The sequence below is a fragment of the Vicugna pacos genome, chromosome 17 (assembly GCF_048564905.1).
Source record: "Vicugna pacos chromosome 17, VicPac4, whole genome shotgun sequence".
NCBI lineage: Eukaryota > Metazoa > Chordata > Mammalia > Artiodactyla > Camelidae > Vicugna > Vicugna pacos.
In genome coordinates, this window is record NC_133003.1 from 41,511,952 (window position 1) to 41,534,545 (window position 22,594).

The following is a 22,594-nucleotide window of genomic DNA, read 5'->3' on the forward strand; positions in this document are numbered from 1 at the left end:
ACTTTACCAAGTTTCCCTGACTAGCCTACACCTCAGTTTCCTCACCAGCAAAATGAATAAAGCAGGTGAAAAGTGGCTAAGTTGATTTTTGCTCAAAAAAACCTGGTTCTTTAGATACAGGGACCCAAATGATTTGCACCAGTGGGTTTTCTGGTATTAACAACCCCAGGGATGCTTCTGATTCCTTGGCAGCGAGGAGAGGCACTGGCCACCCCTGCTCCTCTGGGGCCTCATTAGAGCCCTGCTCCCCAGCAGCTCCGAGAATTCCATGTTATCAGGGACTTCGGTGTGTGGCTGACGCTGTGGGTACCTTGTGTGGTTGTTACACAGCCTATCTCAACCAGCAGGAAGCTTTGTGGCTGGCAGTCAGTCCTGACAGAACTGGAGGGTAAACACAGAAGACTGAAATAAACAAAGAAACTCACAACCAACCTGGACCGGGGTGGGGGGAATCAACACAGCAATATTTTAGCACTTGTGCAGCGCTCGAAGGAGCATAAAGAAGAGGAAGAACAAAGTCTGCCTCCTTAGAGAAAGTGAAGGTGCAGCAACCCTATCTCACTTCGATTTTTTCCTTCTCTTTAGATGGCTTCCTGACCACACTACACAATTGCTTAATATAATAATACACAGACTCTGTGGCTCCCCAAAGTGGATTTCAGGGACCCATTACCAGAATCATGGAGCCAACTGCTCAGTTCTGAGGGAATTTAATGTCTGAGACACCGGGGCACTAGAATTATCTGTAAGTCCAAACTAATTCTCCTAGTCCAGAACATGTATCTCCAAGGAGAGTAAGATTTCGTATCATTCATTCAAAGAGAGACAACTCAACAGGCATGTTATTTTTCTTGTCACCCAAGTGGACTGGATGCCAGGACACAGTGTCAGCACCACCCAGGCTCTGAAGCCGGAAAACCTGGGGTACAAATCCCAGCAGTGCCCTCACTGGCCAGCTACCATCAGTTCCTCCTCTAGAACAGGAAAAATCACAAAAGTATTAACTGGTTCATCTTTCGAATTAGACAGTCTAGTACCTACAAAGCACTAAACACAGTGGCTAGCAAAGGGTGACTGTCTCATAAGGGTTACTGCTTATTATGGATGATGTTATGATAACCTCAACAGAACTCAGATACTATTTATACATGACTCACATGCCTTATTTTCCTATTAATGCCTTACAATCTAAAATTTTACATTTGAAACAATATTTACAATGAGATTTATATGTGTATACACACATTTATGTGTATACTTACATGCAAACACACATTTATTGAAACTGAGAAATAATCTATCAGTGCCTCTCATCTCCAGGCTCTCTATCACCCCAGTCCAAACTATCTTCATCTCTTAACAGGATTACTGAAATTGACATTTAACTAGTCAGCTTCTACCCTCAACCTCCTCCTTCTCATTTTCTTCCCAGGAGCCAAAGTCCACAACCTAAATCAATACCTCGTCCCCTGTTTAAACCCACTAATGGTTTCCCATTGTCCATGGAATAAAATCCAGACTCCTCATCATGGGCCACAAGCCTTCCACGTCTGGTTCCTCTCTCTCCCTCTCACCTCTTCTTCTTTGACCCTCAGGCTCCTGCACTGTACTCCAGTCACAGTGGCCTCCTTTCTGTTCTTTTAATAAATCCAGTTTATCCCTACCTCAGGGGATTTGCACTTGCCAAAGGTGGTCTGCAAATCTTCCTTCTGCCCCAACCTCCCATGGCTGGCTTTTCTTCTCATGTTTCTGGTCTTTACTCAGGAGAACCCTCCTTACAGGAAGAGTTCTCCTTCCCTCACCTCGCCCGTTATGAAGCCTTGTTGTACTGTCTTCATATCCATTTTCACTCCCTGGATTTATGATCTTCATTTATTTTTACATTTAGTGCCCATCTGCTTCCCACCAGCCTGAGAGCTCCATGAGAAAGGGGTTGGGCACAGCCATCACATCCTTGGCACGTTCTACAAGACTTCAGGTGCAGTTAAAACTCACTAGGTACTTCGTAAATGAATCATTTCTTCCTTTATTTTTGGAAATGAATGATTTGAAATCATTTTTTTTTACAGAAGAAATGAATTCTCATGTGCCAGGAGAACATATAATCATATTTTTTATAGAAGTACATTTCATTGTTATTTCTACTGACCACACATTTCACGAATAAGAAAGATTGAACTGGATTTAGCATTCAAAATGTCGCTCTGCATGATCCTTAGAGAACAGTCCCAGAAGATACAAAATAGCTATTTTCACAAACCTGACTCATCCAGGACAGTAATTCACCAAAACCCATGGGACTGAGATCCTATAAGCCTCTTGGCATTTTCCCCATATTTCTACCAGCTACATCATTTTTTATTCTCATTCCCAGCAGAAACGACTGACACACAAAACAAAAAAATGGTTAACATATTTGCAGGTAATGGATTCTAGCATATATGACTAGCTGTGAAAATAAACACATTCAGAGTTTTACAGTCAGATCCAAGTAAAAGTAAATTAAGACCTGCTTTTGTTGTATCTGGTGTTATTTTCATAACTTCCCCAAATAATACTGTTTTCTTTCCTTTTAAATGTTTCATTTTTGTGTGTTTTCTTCCCCTTCTAAATCTTTCTTTCAGTGTCTAAAGGGAAAGCACACACCTCATTGTTATTTCTTCTCTATTTGCCAAAGAATTAGATGCTATGGCAACAGCAGCCAGAAAATGATTATTGACAATAATTAGGACTTAGGCACTAATGCAAATTATATCCAGGTAATAAACTCAAAACGGAAAACGATGGGCCTGTGAAGGTAAAGCCTTTTGCTTAGAAATGAGTTCAAGGTAAGCTGGTGAAGGCACCTATGCTCTTGGAAACACTGGCTGCACATGGTTTTTCCTCTCTGTCTCTCCCTTTGCAACCCCATCTCAGCAATGAACTTGGCCTGGACGGTCTAAGTGAACACAGTCTCAGAGCACTGTCACTCATGTCACCCGGAGTACCTCGCCCTCTTGGACACTTTTCCAACCCTCTCCTTCAAAGCAGTTTAGAGAAAGGAAAGGAGAGGGGGAAAATTTACTATATTTGACCTCAAAGCTGATCACTTGAATTTCAGTGCAACTAAAAGCAGTCAAAATGTAAACCCCACAGTGAGCTTCTATTAGAACGGCTAGGAGACAAGGAGGCATCCCGGGCACGCAAAGAGGGAATGTGCATTTGAGAATAAGGATAAAGCGGCTGCAGATGTTCAGTCAATTAGATTGCCTGATTAGCTCCACGTTCCAATGCATCATGCAACTCAATAACCGGCTGCCCCCCTGTTCCTTTTCTGGGGGAATGTCTTTAAACAGCACACCCACTACATCTGCTGGGTACCCAACGATTCGTTTCTACACATTCCACTACTCAGCCCACCTCTTCCTCCTGCTTCTTTTGGTTGCCAAGTTGCAGATGTTTCTGCCTTCTCATTTCCCCTCTTCAAAATACCTTTTTCATTTGAAACCAAATAAACTCAATGAGGAAAAAAGAAATCCACATTAGCTCCTTAAATTGTGGGAGCTAAAAAGACATATCACTGCCTACTGAAAAGGTTACATCTGCAAGCGCCAAGTTCCCTGATGCTACTGCTAAGTAATAATGGAATCTATTTTACAGTCACCCTCACGTTCCTATCACAGCAGGGAGTGGCAGGGGGAGTGGACTTTTGCTCTTTGGTCTGGGCAGCCACCATCCTCATCCCCTACATGAGTACTCCCTCCAAATTCTGAGGCAAAATCTCCCAGTTACAAGAAACCTTTCTTCCCATGCTCCCTTGCAGCTATAAGGCAGCCCAACAGCTAGGCTCTGACAAGTAAATGCACCCTCCTCAGACTTTGGGACGCTTACAGCACAGACTCCCAGGGACTGACAGCATTCAGCTCGGAGGAGAGGAACAGCAACGGTGACAATGCCATTCGTTTCCCAGAGGACACACAGAGTGACTCTAGCACTTGGATCTTATGTTGGCCATGGTATTCATGACACAAGCTGTGAGGTCCATCATGGTTTTGGTATTCTTGGCTGTATAAATTCTGGGCTTGGCTCTCTGACCTTCATAGGTATTTTCTCCTTGATTTATTAAACATTTTTAAAATAAATGCCCTCTCTGATGAAACAGATAGAGTCAGTTTCTATTTCTTACAAATTAAGAGTCCTCACAAATACGGCCAGAACAGAACAATGATACGTGACTGTTATAGGCTGGAACAAAGGAACACATCATACAGTGACCCAAATAAGACAGGAGCTAATTTTTCTCTTGCTTAATAATCTAGACTTGGATCTAGGTTCCTTGGAGCTTCTTCCATTGTCCTCTTCTGCAAGGTCCAATTTAGCATCCCCATTTTCACATTTCAACTCAGAGGAAAAAGAAACAGTTGAGTGGAGTACAAGCAGTTTTCTTTTTGCATTTTTCCTACTGCTGCTGTAGTTAAAAAAAAAAATCCACAAGCTTTGTGGCTTAAAACATTATAAATTTATTATCTTGCAATTCTGGAGGTCAGATCCACGTCTAAAGTGGATCTTATGAGCTAAAATCAAGGTGTCCAAAGTGTTTCTTTTGGAGGCTCTAGGGGGGAATTTTTTTTCCATGCTTTTTCCAGTTTCTGGAGACTGCCTTCATTCCTTGGCTTATAGCCCCTTCCTCCACCTTCAAAGCCAACACTCTAATCTTTGCCTCCATCAACACATCTCCATGACCCTGATTCTCTGCCTCCCACTTAGAGGGATTTTTGTCGTTACACTGGGACCACCTGGATAATCCAGAATGCCATTGAAAGATCCTAAAATTAATTGGCTATAGAAAGTCTCTTTTGCCACAGAAGGTAACACACACATTCATGGGTTCCAGTGATGAAGACATGGACATACATGAGGGACCATCATTCAATCAGCCACAGAATGGAACCCAGAAGCAGAACCTATCATTTTCACTCATGTCTCACCAACCTGAAATTAACCACATAGCTACCCAAGCCACAAGGGAGCCTGGGAATTTCAGACAACCTTGTGAACATGTGCTTGGCCAAAACTCAAAGACAATGGTAAAGGACAAAGTTTTCTGTAACTGAAAGGAAGACGAGAAGAATGGAAACTGGGGGTGTCCATTAGGGCTGCCCCATCAGGAAACAGATGGCACATTCAAACGGGGTAGCTGAGGTGAGTTCAATAAAGGGACTATTCACAAAATGTATCCACGAGGTTAAGGGAAATTATCATCAGATATTATCTTAAATTATCAGCAGCTGAGAGCTCTGACCACTCATAGGCCCAGAGGGGCAGGGGGAGTTATATCTGTCTCCTACCGTTGCCATAACAAAGTACCATGAACCAGGTGACTTAAAACAAATTTATCCTGTCAATGTTTTGGAGGAGAGAAGTCTAAAATGATGGTGATGGCAGGGCCAGCCTCCCTCCAAAGGCTCCTCCCTTGCCTCTTCCGGCTTCTGCTTGCTGCTGGCAATCCTTGGCCTTCTTTGGTTTGTGGCAGCCTAACTGCAATCCCTGCCTCCACTTTCACCAGGTCCTCTTTCCTGCGTCTCCTCTGGCCTTTAAATCTCTCTCTGTCCTTATAAGGACACTGGACGTCAGCTACCAGGTTTATTTAGGGCCCACCCTAACCCAGTATGACCTCATCTTAACTTGATTCTGCAAAGATCCTATTTCCTAATAAGGTCACATTCACAGATACAGGGAATGAGGACTTTAATATACCTTTCAGGGGAACATAATCCAACCCACAACATAAGGAGAGGTTGCCAGGCACTGGACAGGGGTTCTAGCTTAAGAGAGGACTGCTTATGAGAAGCTGGGGCCTCCAGTACCAACCCACTGGCAATTTACGACAACCCAGCTTGGAAGCAGCTGATGGAATAACTACTGTGATTGCAGGCTCCTCACCCTCAGACATCCTGCCATCCACTGGCTGATCTCAACTAGAATTGGGGGCTGAGCAGCAAGCAAGTCTATTATAGAAATCTACAGAAGTCAGCCTCCTATGGTACAGAGCAGGCCGGATGGAGAGTGCTGGAGAATTGACGTGGAAATGAAAACAGAATCCACACTAGGGAGAACTTAATGTCCCTGCCACAGGGATCCTCATGAACATGACACCTCAACTGGCTTCTGAATCCTTGATAGATGAACATCAGACAGGAGAAATCAATTCAACATGTCTGAGTTCCTGTTGTGCAATACATACCAGGTTGAGCACTAGGGCAACCACAAAATCTGAAATACGGCACCTACAGTGACTTAGCTGGTGCGGAACAGAAGGCACCCGCGTTATCTTCAAAGAGGGAGGACCTTCTTAATCTCGAGAAGATAAAGGGTGAAGGCCTCTTTCACATGATCATTTCCTTTGCTGACAACCTGATGACTGCTTCTGGGTATTTGTTTTCAAGACGCTCAGAGTTGTACAGAGGAAACACATAGCTAAACAAAAACAATTTCATGAGAGTTTTAAGAGTGTGTAAAAGAGCTAAGAGAATACAAACAAGGGAGCAGTTAGCTGGGCTCAATACACTGTTGTTTACAATTTCCCGGGTTCCTTCTCCTTGAAAAATTAGTAATCTATGAAAAATAACTACAGGAATATCTGAGTTAGTGAGACTGGAACAACTGTGGATTGTTCTCTGTAAACTGGGTTACAAAGTGAGGTCCACTTGGAGATTATTTTCAAAAACATTCCTAATGGCAGTCCCTAAAGTTCCTAATCCAGAATAGAAAGAAATTCTTAAGCATTTTAGAAGTCATCAATGTCGACTGCCTACTTTTGAAAGATAACATTATACTAGTGCTGTTCAAGTAGAAACTCATGTGTTTAATAACTTCTTAAAAATTGCATATGACATTTGAGCAAGGATTCCTAAATGATTTAATGAAGGTAAATGGAAATGTTCTCATTTGTATGTAAAGAAAGCTTAATGCCGACTCTAAATACATGTGTTTGCACTTGAATGTGAGCATGTGTATATGTGTTTGGAGAAAACAATTTCCTTTACTCCTTCCATGTGGACAAAATCTCTTTAGCTTAGGACTGCACCTTCTTCTTCCTCTCCTCCAGGGGATGTGGGAGGACTAACTCCCTGGTCCAGTTGGAAACAATGAACTGCACCCACCAGCCACACTTCTCTGCCTTGATTCTAAGCTTGCTCCACTGCTCTTTTGGAACAGAGATTGTACAGTGAGGCCTACCTTGTGCATCTCTGCCTGTAAGAGGGTATACGCACCTGCTAATTCTAGAGTTCAGCTTTAACAAGTCCACTTAGCCAACAGAACTAAAACTCTCCTCTTGAACTTGGCCTCTACCAGTAACAAAGGTAACAATTTGGCTTCCACAGCCTCTTCTCTGCTTTATTTTCCATTGATTTAGAATGTAAGTGGGCAAAGGGGTTCTATTGATTTGGTGCCCTCTCAAAGGCTTTAAGCTTTAGTGAGCCATCTCATGGTGTATGAAATACACACTAAAGTGTCAAAACTGGTGAAACAAATGGTGCTCTTATCACACTAAGATCTGTGGCTTCTAGTCCTGAACTTCAGTGTGTGGGCAAAGGAAATGAATGGTGACAGTTAGATAAACCTTACATGAGGCCAGGAGGGTTTAACAGCCCTGCCTCGAGCAAGAGGATTCAAGCCTGGGGCCATCATATCCTGAACTTGGAGGACAAAAGTCTCATTAGTAGTGACTACTGTTGTTATTCCACCAAAGTCCATGGGGATCCATTTGACAGGTTCCGTGTGTCTGGCTCCCAGTTTATATACGCTTAGCATCTAAACATTCATACCTGTTACCTGTAACCTCTATTAAAGGTCTGTCTTGTATGACGGGAGATGCATCACCTTTACAAGCACAAAACAGAAAATGCCTGGAACTACATTTCCTGGTGTCACCCACACCCAACAGCTGAATGGTGCAGGAGGATGAAAGATCAGCTCCCTTCCCTTAAAGTGGAACAGAACCGGGGGGTAATTTACATTCCAGAGCTGCCTGCAGGATCAAGATCAGCCAGCACTTGGCCCGAATCTGCCCACTGCTCAGCTTCTTCCTCTTTCCTGTCCTGCTCCTGCTTTCCTACCAGTCTCTCCTAAGACCGCTTCCTCGAGGACTCCCTAGCACAAAGGTCCCCCCTCCTCAGGGGACCCCATGGGAGAATCCAACCCAAGAGAGAGACACTAGAGCTCTGCCCCAAGTGAGAAGCTGTTTTTACAGAGACAGGAACTAAAGCACAACTCGGGCCTGAAGCACAAGGGAAAAGGCAGGGAAGCCCAAGCCAGGCAGGAGTGAAGGGGCTGAGGAGGATGCAGGACAACTCCAACCAGGTCAAGGATCGGCTGCTGCAGTTGACTAAGGAGACACCGCTGTTCCTGGGCAGACAAGACTAGTGACAAGATTTTGTTGCAGAGAAAGAGAGCATTTGTAGGCTTTGGTAGGCATAAGCATTTTTGCTGCTTTTAATAGCGTTTCTCCTCTTGCCACTCAGAACTGGAGCACCAGGTCTAAGAAAGCCCAGTCAAGAGCCCTAGGAGCAATTCTACCTTCCAGGTTACAGGCAGGAAGATGAGGTTAGGCTAATGCTGAAGTCCTTTTGCTTGTCCATGGGTTCAATATTGGAAAGCTCAGAAATTACTCAGCGACTTTAAAGTATGATCTGAAAGGCAGGGGAATAGGGGAATGGGCCCTGAGGGAACATGATGGGGAAATAAACTGAGTTCAAATGAGTCTTAAAACAGAAGCACTGGTCTTCAATAGTTCCTGGGACAGAAGCTTCAGTCACACTAACAGCAGCCTCCAGTCCCAGGATGAACCAAGAGGGAGTTTGCAGCTGAAGCACAGGAGACGGTGTGGGAGAAACATTCCCCAGGAGACAAAGAGGGAGCAGGACGGCTGTTGGGGCACAGAAGTGAAAATGTCCAGTGCCAGGAGAGGTGCTGCCTCAGAAGAGAAAGCCCACGCTCAACTCAGAGCTGGATGGAGTAAAAATGGAAAGGGAGCTACCGGACAAGATAGAAAAATAACTTAAATAAGACCTGCTAATTAGAGCTATGCCCATTGCAGTTTTTTTAGTTTTGCATATTAATTTTTTTGTTGCTGTATAACAAATTACTACAGACTCAATGGTGAAAACCACACACATTTACGCTCTCACAGTTTCTGTGGGCCAGGAGCCTGGGCACATCTTGGCTGCATCCTCTGCTCAGTCTCACTGGGTGGACATCAAGTCATCAGCGGGGGAGTTGATCTCATTTGAGACTCAAGGTCTTCTTCCACGGTGACTCGGGTTATTGGCAGAATTTGGCTCCTTGAAGCTGTTGGACTGGGTCCACATTATCTTAGAGTTCAGACGCATGTCCTTACCACACAGGCACCCAAGGCAGTCCACAACTCTGAAGCCAAAGGAAACTCATCCCTCCAACATCCTCCTCTGCAACCAGAGGGGAAAACGCTCTGCTTTTAGAGGTCTTATCTGATTAAATCAGCCTCCCTGGATAATCTCTTTTGTCATCTAAGGTACCAGTATCAGTGGAGTGAGATCTCATTACATGCACAGAGTTCCACTCATATTCAGTTAGATTAAATAAGACATGTATACCAGGAGCTCAGCAGTCTTGGGGCCACCATACAATCCTGCTTGCCATGCTCAGCAGAGCAACAGTGCTACCTCAAATACCATTCTCTGAGTTAGAAAAACAGTAATGCAAAGGTGGATTTTTCTACCAGGCAACTGGCCAGTGTCAGCTTGAACGTCTCATTAAGAGACAGAGCTTCTCTTCATGGGGAGGATTGTGCAAGTGAAGCTGAAATCAAGATGACCTGTATCAACTCCCCTTGGTCTATAGCACTGGGTCTCTGGCAACATTAAATGCTTGGTTCTGCGAATGCAATACTGCCTGGGACAACTGCTCTGGAGACTAAAAACAGGCTTAAAAAAAACAAACAACAACAAAACTCAGATTATGTTGTAGTGGAGCCAATGTTGTGTGATAATCCTGTGTCCTATTAACTCTTTGGCTCTTTAAAAGCAAAAGGCATCAGAGTCTTGGCCTCAATTTCTGAGGTCTTTCTTAGACGGCAGGGGCTCCAGCATCACCACCAATTCCTGAGGCATCACTTGGAATAAACTGGAGGGAACAGACTTCTACTGCTACTTAAACTTCTGAAGTTGTAATGGAAAGACAAGGAATTGGACAGCAGGCTTTAATTTCTTTGAGCTTGAATGTATTTGCTAGTTAACTTCCGAGGAGAAATCTACTTTTTAGACTGTATATTTTCCTTGGGTATACAATAATGGACCATTCATTATTCATATTTAGTTTAAGGCATTTCTAACATAATACAATACAGAACACAACAGAACAGAAACATCATAGTGTGTCACATCTGCCTAGATAAGTGCTTTTACATGAAACTGTAATTTCTGAATTACATGTGTCTGTATATTTGTACTTGGTTACAATATAAAATATATTTCAAACTGTAGATTGCCATAAAAGCAGCTTGAAAACCATTTCACATATTGGAAGTGTTTAATGTGGTCTTTGGCACATGATAAATATCACTGTATTTTAAACAGTGTTCCTATCATCAGTAGCTCTCACCCTGGGTTGAATACTGGATCATCTGGGGAATACTAAACAATCTGAGGATGCTTACCTCCTCACCCCAACCCCACATGCCCAGATACTAAAGTGATCAGCCTGGGATGAGGCCTGGGCTTTTATGAAGATGGTGATTAGTTTAGTGATACAGACCTACAACTCGGTCTTTCACTGTTGTGTCACCCTGGACAAGTCACTTCACTTTTCAGGACTTCAGCCCCCCACATCTGTAATATGGGAATTATTTTATTGCCTGCTTTCATAGGATTACTAAGAGGCTTCAATGGCTCAGTATATGTAAAGCACTTAGCCAAGTGCCTGTCCTAATTGTTCACAAAGTGGTAGCTATTATTCAGACATATTAAAACCCTACAACAACAGGAAACATGGACTCATATGTTTATTGATTGTTTTTGTCAAAATAATCGTGTCATTTATCTAGATAACATTTCTTAGAAACCATCATTTTACACTCTGAAACTAGGAAACAAAACTTAGAATTTGAGGTCTGTCTTTGATTAACATCAGTTATGAACTGCATGTTAACATATTTTGTAACATTCTTCCTGTTCAACTATTAGTTGCCAAAGCTCACCTTTTCTCTTTTTGGCTTTGCAATCTTTCACAGCTGTCAATTAGGGTATAATATCAGATGTTTCATTGGTGGCTTTTGGTCACATACTGACCTTCGTCTTAACTGTCCCACCATCTGCCCTCCACCTGCCACAGGCTCCAAGCCTTTGCAGATCTTCTCGTCAGCTTCTTCTATGTTTCTGAGTTACTTCTGAATAAAATAAAGCAGCCTGCCTTGCTTTTCTACCCTCACTAAGAACTGCTTACACTCAAAAGTCATCAGTGTGTGCACATAACACATTTCAGTTCTCTGGGTCTTCAAGGATGAGTAAGTTAAAATAAAAATGAATGCCACTCTTGACCCATCAGGTTAACAAACACTGTAAAACCTGATAACATCAAACATTGGTAGAAAGTAGGCAAATGAGTACTCTCCTGTACTGCTGGAGGGAATGAAATTAGTGCTACCACTTTGGAAGGCAACTGGAAATTATCAACACTTAAAATGGACTTATCTTGGGGCTCCATACGCTTACTGATGAACCGACAATTAACACTGAATATCTGATTTGGACGAAATCTTCCCACGTTTGAAGAAGGAGGCATAGCCCATGCTATTCACTGCAGCCTTGTCTAATAACAAAAATCTGGGACCAATAAAAACATTTATCAGAAGGGGAAAGGCTAATCAAACTGTGATATCCCACCATGGGATAAAAAAAGAGTTTAATCTATTTACAACAAAAAGTTAAGTGATAAAAAGATGATGCAAAATCATACATTACAATATTACTTTTGTAAAACAATACGCAACACTTTCTGTGTGTGTGTGTGTGTAAAGGGCCCACAACACACAATTGAAACTCTTAAATTTGACTCTCTCTAGAATAGTGGGAAATCTTACCTATACTATTTGCATTTTATTGAAGGATACATTTATTAATTACTTATGCAATTAAATATTTGTTTATAAAATTCCAATTTCTAAAATAAGAAGAGCTGAACTCTATTTTGCTCCTCCCCTTGCAGCAGACAACCTGGTAATAAATAAAAGTTTTACAAGAAACCAGCAGAAGCCCTGCCTGCCTGCATGGGAGGATAACTGTAATCTAGAAAATGAGGAAGGTCTGAATTCACCCACCTTTCATGTAGTTCTATGCGAGTACCTGAAGGGACCGCAAGTGCCATCTTTAATTCAGCATGTTGCGATCCAGTTAGTGATTGTATGCGGTGAAGACAATGGAAGTCACTTTTTTATCTTCAAAGCCAGTGCAACTGAAGCAAGTGGGATGGCAGTTTCCACAGGGCACCTGATGCCCTGCCTAAATGTCCAAAGCCCAGAGCTGCATGCCTTGTACCCAAATCAACAGAAGGGATCAACATGATCCCAGTGAGGTGGGAAGGACATACTCAACTTGAAGGACACCGCAAGCCTCAGGGGAAGGAAATAGACTGTCTCAGCAGACTGTGTCTCTGTATGGCATGAGATGGGGTGAGAGATGGCACAGGTTTAAGAAAGGAAAGACTCTTTGTGCCAGCCTCATGAGCACCAGCGCCAAAACACCAGGCAGCCAGAGAGTAAACTCAATGCATTTTTTCTGCATTCATATTTCAGAATCTATATGATAATTCACAATCACCACTGGTATTCTGATCATAGAAAGTAAGTTACTGTAGGGGTGAAAGTTTAGAGAAGTCAGTGTTCTATATAATCATATTAAAGCCAAGGAGTCATGGTCTACCTATATATGAAAACATTTTCAAAGGTTCAGGACACATTAAAATTATACCCAACCCAAATATCCAACCACTAGGAACTGATATGGTATGCCTACTTCTGGATCACGCTCCTATTAAAGGGGTAGTGCAGAAATACCTTGCTCAACATAGAAAACCACCCAACAGAGGCAAGAAGGGGTGACCTGGAGCATACATTCTGGGATTGAGCCTAGGATGTATCATTTGTGATCTGTGGAAGCTTTAGCACGACTGCTACCAAGACTCTTAGCTAAGACTTTAGCAAGGCTTTTAAGCTGTGTCTCAGTACTATAAAGCATCTGACTTATAGGGGTTTGTGAGAATTAAATTTATACATACATACACACATACACACACACACACCCCCCTTGAAAGGGTACTTGGGACTTAGTGAGTGCTCAATAAACAACAACAGTTTTTATTAATATTACCATTATTCAAGAACTGCCATTAAATGGCAGAAAAAGCTCAAGTCAGTGGAACATTTTCCAATTTTGAAAATGTAGACTTATACATAATCTATGCTGATACAGAAATAGCTCATATACACAAAACCATATATGTATGTATGCATCAAAATTCAACAATAGAGAAACAATGGAAAAGATAAACCAACTACTGTTATTGCGTACTCTTTATTTCCTCCCTTTGCTTATTTGAATAGTACAGTTGTTAGGAGCATGGACTTTCAAGCCAGATCATTAATGTTCAATCTCTGGCTTGGCTACTTTTTAGCTATGTGACTTTGGGAAATTTATTTAATTTCTCTGTACCTCAGTTTTCCTCATCTGTCAAATGGTAATAATGTTTATATCTACATTAAATGAGAATAAAATATTTATCTTACTTAAAATATCATGCTATTTACTATGTCACATGGATCACTGAATAGCAAATGGTTTGAATATATGTGACAGATATATTTTAACACCATTTAATTCACTATTTTAAAATATACAATTCAGTGGGTTTCAGTATATTCAAAAAGTTGTGCAACTGTCACTACTATACAATTCCAGAATATTTTAATCACCCTAAAAGAAAAGAAACTACTTAGAACATTTTTTTTTAAAAATTAAATTGAACTTCTTCAATCTCTGACTATGCCTCATTATGACTAAACCAAAGCCATTTAGGTTTGCTTTCAAATTTAAGGATTTTCCCATAGAATTCATGTTATTTTTTCTAACAAGCTTTTTTTTTTCCCCCACTGTCATACCTATGTTTTCAATTCTTCAAATGGCACCGATCACCTTTGGAATAAGATGTTACCAAACTGAATTAATCTATCTTTGTAAGATTCTTGGAAAAATAGCTTCTATCAGATATTTCCTTAAGGATCTATATTACCTCCTTATACTTTGTCCTACCCCTGAAAACATTAAACCTGTTGGTGAGAAAGTGAATATAAGATTTAAGAGCATACTGCTCATTGTGATGGAAAAGAAAATACATGCTTTTCTCAAAAAATAAAATGATTGATTTTTAAGATATATAATTGTGATTCACTGATTCTTCAGTCTCTGCCACAACACATACACAAACACACACACACAATGTTTCAAAATGTATAACCAAATCTTTTGTGGTTCCCTGATTTAGGGAGGCATATCTCAACATCTGGCTTTTCCCCCCTCAATCTCATTCATTTTTGGGTATCCCTATCTAAAATCACGTGAAATCCTTCTGAGAGGTTTCTCAGCTCATTGAGTTACTATGGAAATATGGAAGAGGTTCTGGGAACCCAGCACCTCTACTTTTTCAGAGACAAGCCTGGGTAAACTGTTCCTAGTTGCCCACTCTAGTATCCAAGGCTCAACTTCCCTAGGTCCCCCATACATCCTCCTGCCCAGCCAAACCTTCCCCACTGCCCAGGAAGATTCTACCACCTGTGGAGGGTTGCCCGCAGACACTGCTCCTTCCAGCATCCCAGACCTTCACCTCCTTCTAATGTTCTTTTTTTTTTTTTTTTTTTTGGCTTCTTATCAACATATTCCCCTCCCTCCTCATCCCTCTTCCATTCTTCTTTTCTTCTCTCAAATTTAGAGTCTGAAATATTGCCTGGAAGATAGTACAAAGGAATATAGTAGGAAATCACACAGATTTATATCTTCAGAAACTCTCCTATCATGCATTCATGTGAAAACAAATACAGGTTCTTTTATCTGAGCATATTAAATAAACTTCCAATATTTTTATCGATAGAAGAAAGAAGTTGGAGGGCTACTCTCCCTAGCCCCTTTCTTTCCATTACAAAAGAAAAAAATTTATATATAATATGTCCAGTTAAAATGGGACAAGAGAAATTCACTCCCCAAACCTGACGAGGCTACACACAATTTCTTGTGTAGATAAAAATAATCCTTAACCTAGTCACAAGCATGGAGGAAATAATTTCAGAAATCGATAAAAATTGAAATTACATTAATCATTTATCTGTAAACTAGAAAAGAAGTTCTTTTTATGGCTGAGATAAAAATCAGAGTGATCGCACATTATTCTTTTAAAAAATAACCTTAAATTGTATCTATTCTTTAGAAAAGTTACTATGTTTCTCATATTATAATTTAAAAATTATACTAAGTGAAAAATGGGGGATGGAACACATACCCTGATGCCCAATAATTTTTTTTCTATTTAGAGAAGACAAGAAGTACTCCTATGTACTTAAAAAAAAAAAAGTGCATGTTCTTAGAGAAACAAATTCAAAGAAAGCCTTAAATCCTAGTTCCCTACTGGAAACATTCAGTGTTTATTTTCTGGACTCACATTTCCACTTTTAAGCTGATTTTACTTCTCAAATTAATCAATGATTCCTGAAGAATCTTAGTGATCACTCTTGGCCTTCTAAGGAAACACAGCAGAGAATTTATAAGCAGTTTTTCTACTATATCTGAGTAATGTTAATAAACACCTCCCCAGAGTTTATGGTATCTGTGCTTCATTCAGGAAAGAAAACAAAACATACACCTCTCCCTAGAGAATGATCCAGTTTCTATACCCAGATACAAAGTCAAGTCCTCAAGATCTAAAGTCAGGGGAAACGCTGCTCAGGGAGCCATGCCAAAAATGTTTTAGATGAATGGATAAACTAAAATCAAATGAGTATCAAATGCTTTCATGTGCTATAAAAATGAAGATATACTTCACTAAAACAGGTCATTAATCCAAATGATATCAGCAGTTTCTTTCCTGAAAGTTGTGATTTCTAACTGCTCAAACTTCCCAAGTGATTGCATTAAAATGCATCTGGCTTCATTCCTCGATTGGCTTCACAGCATTACTTATTCTATTATACGTTTTCAAGAGTGAAGGAAAAAAAAAAAGAATGATAGTACGTGTATGTTACTGAAATGACCTCAAATCCAAATAGCATAGTTCTCTCTCATTTAACCGGTGCATATTTCATTTTTACTACCACACAAGATATCAAGTTATTCTAAATTATTCATGATCACTCCTTCCCAGTAACATCCATATGTTCTCACTCACCCAAAAAAGAAAAGCCATTTCCATTCTTGATTAGTAGCATTTGCAACCTATCACCTTTATTTAAAATGAAAGAAGGTTGAGTATTTCAAAAAATAATCATTGTAATATTGGCAAAAGCTAAAAAGTTGAGTCACATACTAGCATTAATTTTAGCCAAAAGTTTTTTCTTGAAACAATGATGGATATTACTGACAGAAACCTATGATTAGATACTTTAATATTAATTACATTACTGATACATATGCAGTTTGCAGAATCTTGAAACGTGTCTGGCACAAGGCAGGCATTCTATACATACTTGTTAAATGAACTCATGAATGTCTAACTGATGGAAACTTCATTTTAGATTTTAAAGAAAGGTGTATTTATTCTAAATGTTCCATATTTCCATTACAATAAACTTCTGTTAATTACTTACCAATTTGCAAATTAAACACTGAAAATATCGACTTGCTTACAAGGTTAAGTTAATGTTTTTTATTAACTCCCTATTAAAGAAAGCTTAAATGACTATACTTAGAATTATCTTTTTTTAAAATAAGTTATCAACAGAGGTGGAATATTAAACAACCCTGGAACCAGACTCCGGTTTTAAACTGTAAAAGAAAAAGTTGAAACTATAAAAACACTACAGTAAAGAGTGCATAAAATAAAATCTAGCAATATACTAACAGATGCCACAGTCAAGAGTTTCTCCATTGTTAGAAATTCATGTAAAAAAATTATAAATAACACAAAACTTAAGGAGATCTTCATGCAGTGCATCACTTCCATTAGTGAGTTAATAAAATCATGTTCTGTGAAATACTGCCAGATCACCTAGAGTTAAATAAATGGACTGCTCTTCCATACAGTGAAATATGGACATCTGTTCTCGACAAGCCCGTGCTGCAAATTCATTTACAAGTACATTCATTAACCCTTAGAGTATTCCATCAAGAAATCAAGAATCATGAACAATTTATAGTTGGCTAAAGTGGCATGTTCCAGAAAGGCTGAAGTGACATAAACAGCTCCATGACTTATTACATTTACCATGTGTTCTGGAAAGGATGTAGGGAAGGGGACAAAATCACAATGTTTTAATCACTAGTTACAAAAGACTTACAAGTTTTGCCTGGCTTTAACTGAAAAATCCCACGTTTGTTGATTATTTTGAATAAGTAAATAAAAATTAAAACAATGAACTTGTTCCCTTCATCAGCAGGGGTCAAGAGTGAAGTCATGTATATCAATATGTGACACTTGTACCTTAACACATCAACAGCTGAATTAAAGGTAAACAGACTACTTGCTGCAATTAAGAGGCAGAGACTATCAACTAAATTTAAAAAAAGCAACTATACACTCCCTATGAGAAATACACTTTAAATACAGGTAATAGGTTGAAAGGAAATAGGTTAAAAAATATTTACCATGCAAACTCTAAATGTACGAAAGCTAGTGTTATATACCAATAGCAAACAAAATAGACTTTAAGTCAAAGAACATGACTCAAAATAGAAAGAACATTTTCATAATGATAGAAGGATGATATCATTAGAAATAGATAACAATCCTAAATATATAAACATTTAACAACAGAGGTTCAAACTACAAAAAAGCACAAATTGACAAATCAAAGAGAAATAGAAAAATCTATAATAATAGTTGAAGATTTTAAATGCACTTTCTCAGTTATGGATACAACAAGTAGACCCTGCCATAACCACCCCCACCGCCCTGCTCCAAATTCTGTAGAGATACAGAATATTTGAAAACCAGAATCAGCCCATTGTACCTAACCAGCATGTATATACCACTAATAAAATAACAACAGAAAACACATTATTTTCAAGAGCACTTTGAACATTTATGGAGACAGACTACATGTTGCTCTGTAAAGTAAGTTTTGAAAACATCAAAGAATTGAAATAATACATAGTATCTTCTTTGAAAATTAAAGTATTAAACTAGAAATTGATATAACAAAGGACAAATTGATAAATCCAGACCCTAGAAAAAACAATACACTTTTAAAGAAATCAAACATTAAATAAGAAATTAAATATAAATAAAAAATATTTTGAAATAAAAATGAAAACCAACCTATTAAAATTGTGCATTGCACAGAATGCAGTTCTTATAAGTTAACAGTTTTAAATCTGATTAGAGAAGAAGAAAGGTTTAAAATTAATGATCTGAGATCCTACTTTAAGAAGCAAAAATAGAGGAGCAATTGAAGTTCAAAATAAATGTAGCAAAAGTATTTTTAAAAGAGAACAAACAGAAGAAATTTTAAAGCATAAACAAATGGAAACATCAACAAACTTAAGTGTTATTTCTTTAAATATATTAATAAAATTGATCAACCAGTAACAATTCTGCACAGGGGAAAAAAAGAGAAAATACAAAATCTAACATCAGGAAATGAAAAGAACAGATTACAGTAGACACAGCAAACATTAAAATGATAATAAGAAAATGTACTGTATATTCACGTATGACTGAAGCATTGTGCTGTACACCAGAAATTGACACATTGTAAACTGACTGTACGTCCATAAAAAAGTAAAAATACATATATATAGTGTATGTGTATATATATATATATAGTAAACAACATTAATGCCATAAATTCATAGAATTTGATGAAATTTGATGAAAAGGGCACACTGCTTCAAAAACAGAAATTACCATAGTTGATGCAAGGTGAAGTGGAAAATCAAAGTTACCCTATATGTATTAAAGAAACCGAACTTGAAATCAAAACCCTTCCCATAAAGTAGGCTTCAAGCCTGATGGTAACTTCATTAGTGAATTCCAATATCAAGAAAATAATACTTATTTTACACAAACTGTTTAAGAATATAGGGGAAGATTATTATGAGGCAGCATTATCATGATACTATTATTATATTATCATTTTGAGGCAGCATTATCATGATACTAAAAATATCTGATAAATATTACAAGAAATTACAGACCAACATTTTCTCATGAAAAAATTAAAAATCACTTAAAATCCTAATAAAAAAATCCTTAAAAGTATTAGTAAGTCAAAGAAACCAAAACATAAAAAATGTAATACATCATAAAAATTGGTTTATATCAGAATATAAGGATTGGTTTCACATTCAAAATACCAATCAGTGTAATATGTCCTGTTAACAAAACATAAGAGAATGAAAACATAATCATTCTGAATATATGAAGAAAATGCATATGACAAGAGTCATGACCTTCATGTTAAACTCTCAACAAAGTAGGAATACAAAGAAACTGCTTCAACATGCTAAGAAGTATCAACAACAAAAAAATCCAATAGCTAACATCTTTCTTAATGGTAAAAAGTAAACCTATTCCCAGTACCATCAGGGAGAAGGCAAGGAAGTCCTGTCACTACTTCTATTCGCCATTGTACTAGAGATCCTGGACAGTGTAATAAGGCAAGCAGAGAAAATAAAAAATAAAGGGCATTCACATGGAAAAAATTCACAGATGATATGATTATGTATTATAAAACTCCATAAAATCTACCAAAAAAAAATCACACACAACTGCTTAGATTATAACGTGAATTAGCAATGTTGCAGAATACAAGATCAATACAGTAAAATCAGTTGAATTTCTAAATATAACAATGACAAATTCGAAATGAAAGTTTAAAATTATACTTATGATAGCATGTAAAAACATAAAATGTCTGGGAAGAAATCTAACAAGTATGTGCACTATTTCTACACTGGAAACCACAATATCGGTGAGTTAACTAAAGATGACCTAAATAAAAGGCTATGCAATGCTCACTAATTCAAAGATTCAATATCATTAAGAGGTCCATTCATTCTAAATTGCCTTATAGATTCAATGCAATTCCTTTCAAAATTCCAGCAGGCCCTTTTGAAGAAATAGATAAGATGACCCTAAAATTTACACAGAACTGCAAAGGATCTAGAAGTGTCAAAATAAATTTGAAAGAACACATTTAAAAGACGCTAATTGATTTCAACCTACAACAATTAAGATAGTGTTGGATTTGCAGAGATAGTAGACAAACAGATCATTGGAACAGAAGATAGAGTTCAGAAATAGACAGCAAATATTATGTCAATGTTTTTGTTTTTTGTTTTTATTTATTTTTTTAAATTTACTGAGTTATAGTCAGTTTACAATGCTGTGTCAATGTCTGGTGTACATGTTTTTTGTTTTAAACCAAGGCACCAAGGTGGTTCATGGGGGGGTAAGTGTTTTTAATAAATGTTACTGTAAATCTGGATAACTACATATTAAAAAAAAATCCCCAATACCTATGTAAAAATATCAACAAACACTTATTTGACATGGCTTATAGACCTAAATGTAAAATAGCAAACCAGAAAACTTCCAGAAGATCATATAGAATATTTTTTATTACCGTAAGCAAGACACACAAAATATTTGACAAGTTCAAAAAATGATAAACTGAATCTCTCCAAAATTAAAAATTTCTCATCAAAAGTATCATTAAGAATATAAATAGACAAGCCTGTCTAGGAAAACTATTAACAGTACACTTGAATGTTGAATCTGAAGTAAACAATATAAAGCTATAAAAATGGGCAAAAGACTTGAACAAACACATCCCAAAAGAAGATGTATAAATGATAAATTAAGATATGAAAAGAGGCTTAGCTGCATTAGTCATGCAAATTAAAACCATATTACTATACACTTTCTCATTTACTAGAATGGCTAAAATAAGATAAACAAGCTTATACTGTATGGCACAGGGAAATATATTCAATATCTTGTAGTAGCTCACAGTGAAAAAGAATATGAAAATGAATATATGTATATTCATGTATGACTGAAAAATTGTGCTGTACCCCCAAAATTGACACATTGTGAACTGATTATACCTTAACTTTTAAAAATTGCCTTAAAATAAAAAAGACTGACAAATGTTGGCAGAGATATCTCCACACAAGAACTGTAAAGAAACCTCCAAACATTGCTGGTGGGAATGTAAAATGGTACAGCCACTTTAGATAACTACTGTGTGTGTGTTTGTGTGTGTGTGTGTGTGTGTGTGTGTGTGTGTGTGTATGACCCTAGGATACAGAAGCTGTATTCTTAGGCATTTAGCCCAGAGAAGTAAAAGCATGTCCATAAGATGAATGGTAAACAAATGGTTATATAATCCATATTGAGAATTGTCTCATCTGTACCTGTGGGATTTAAACCATGGAGGTGATTGAGTGATGACATAGAAAGGGTAACACTACTGAAAAGGGAGTCACTGCTCGCATTCCTAAGAGAAGGGGGCATGCCATGCCAGCCACACAGGGCCACATGGGGAAGCACAGTTGGGGAGACGAAGCAGAAGCAGGAGGGAGGGGAAGGCATAAGCCAAAGCCTTTACTGGAGAAAAGGCAAGGCAGGGCTGCATAAACAGCATCGGGGTGGCTGGTGTGAATAATTACAGAGGGCTCTGGAGCATAAGGGCTTTTCCCAGCTGTCTGGTCCCTGGTTCTGGATTGATCTAGGGCAGGGGAAACACTGGCTTGGTGTGTGAGAGGGAGATAACGGAGCTGGTTCAGAGTACGGACTCCAGATCACAGGAGAGATGAAAACAACTCTAGCCAGTAGTTTGGCCCTGTAATTAATGGATGCCAAAGAGACAAATACAGAATCTAAGAAAACACAATTAGAATAAGAACAGCCCAAGAGTGGAAAACAACCCAAATGTCCGTCAGGAGACAAATGAATAAAACATCTGTGGTATATCCCTGTAATAAAAGAATACTTCCTAGCAATTAAAAAAAAAGGGGGATTAGAAGTGGCTGCTTTGGGGGTTAGGGGGCTGGGATTGACTGGAAAAGGCCAGGAGGGAAATTTCCAGGGGAATGGAAATGTTTTACAGATTGTTGTGGGTGCCCATCTGAGGCTATCTGGTAATCAATTGTCAAAATGCATCAAACTGAACATGTATCTGTGCATTCACTTGTACATTAACTATACTTCAACTTTTTACAATGAAAAAGATGTTAAGGAAGATTATACATGTGAAGCACAGAAATGCTATTTTTATTTTTTCTGTTCGCTTTTCACATTTATCCTTTACTCAAGAGTCCAATAAGAGACAATTGACGATTAATTAGTCATTCTAAGCACAGGTTCTACAGACAGT

General features: G+C 38.6%; 1 protein-coding gene across 3 annotated transcripts in view; it reads right to left on the bottom strand.

Annotated features, from left to right (window-relative positions):
* The window catches only part of CNTN3 (contactin 3), a 299,279-nt gene that overhangs the window by 252,707 nt on the left and 23,978 nt on the right, over window positions 1-22,594 (bottom strand). The window lies entirely within an intron of this gene.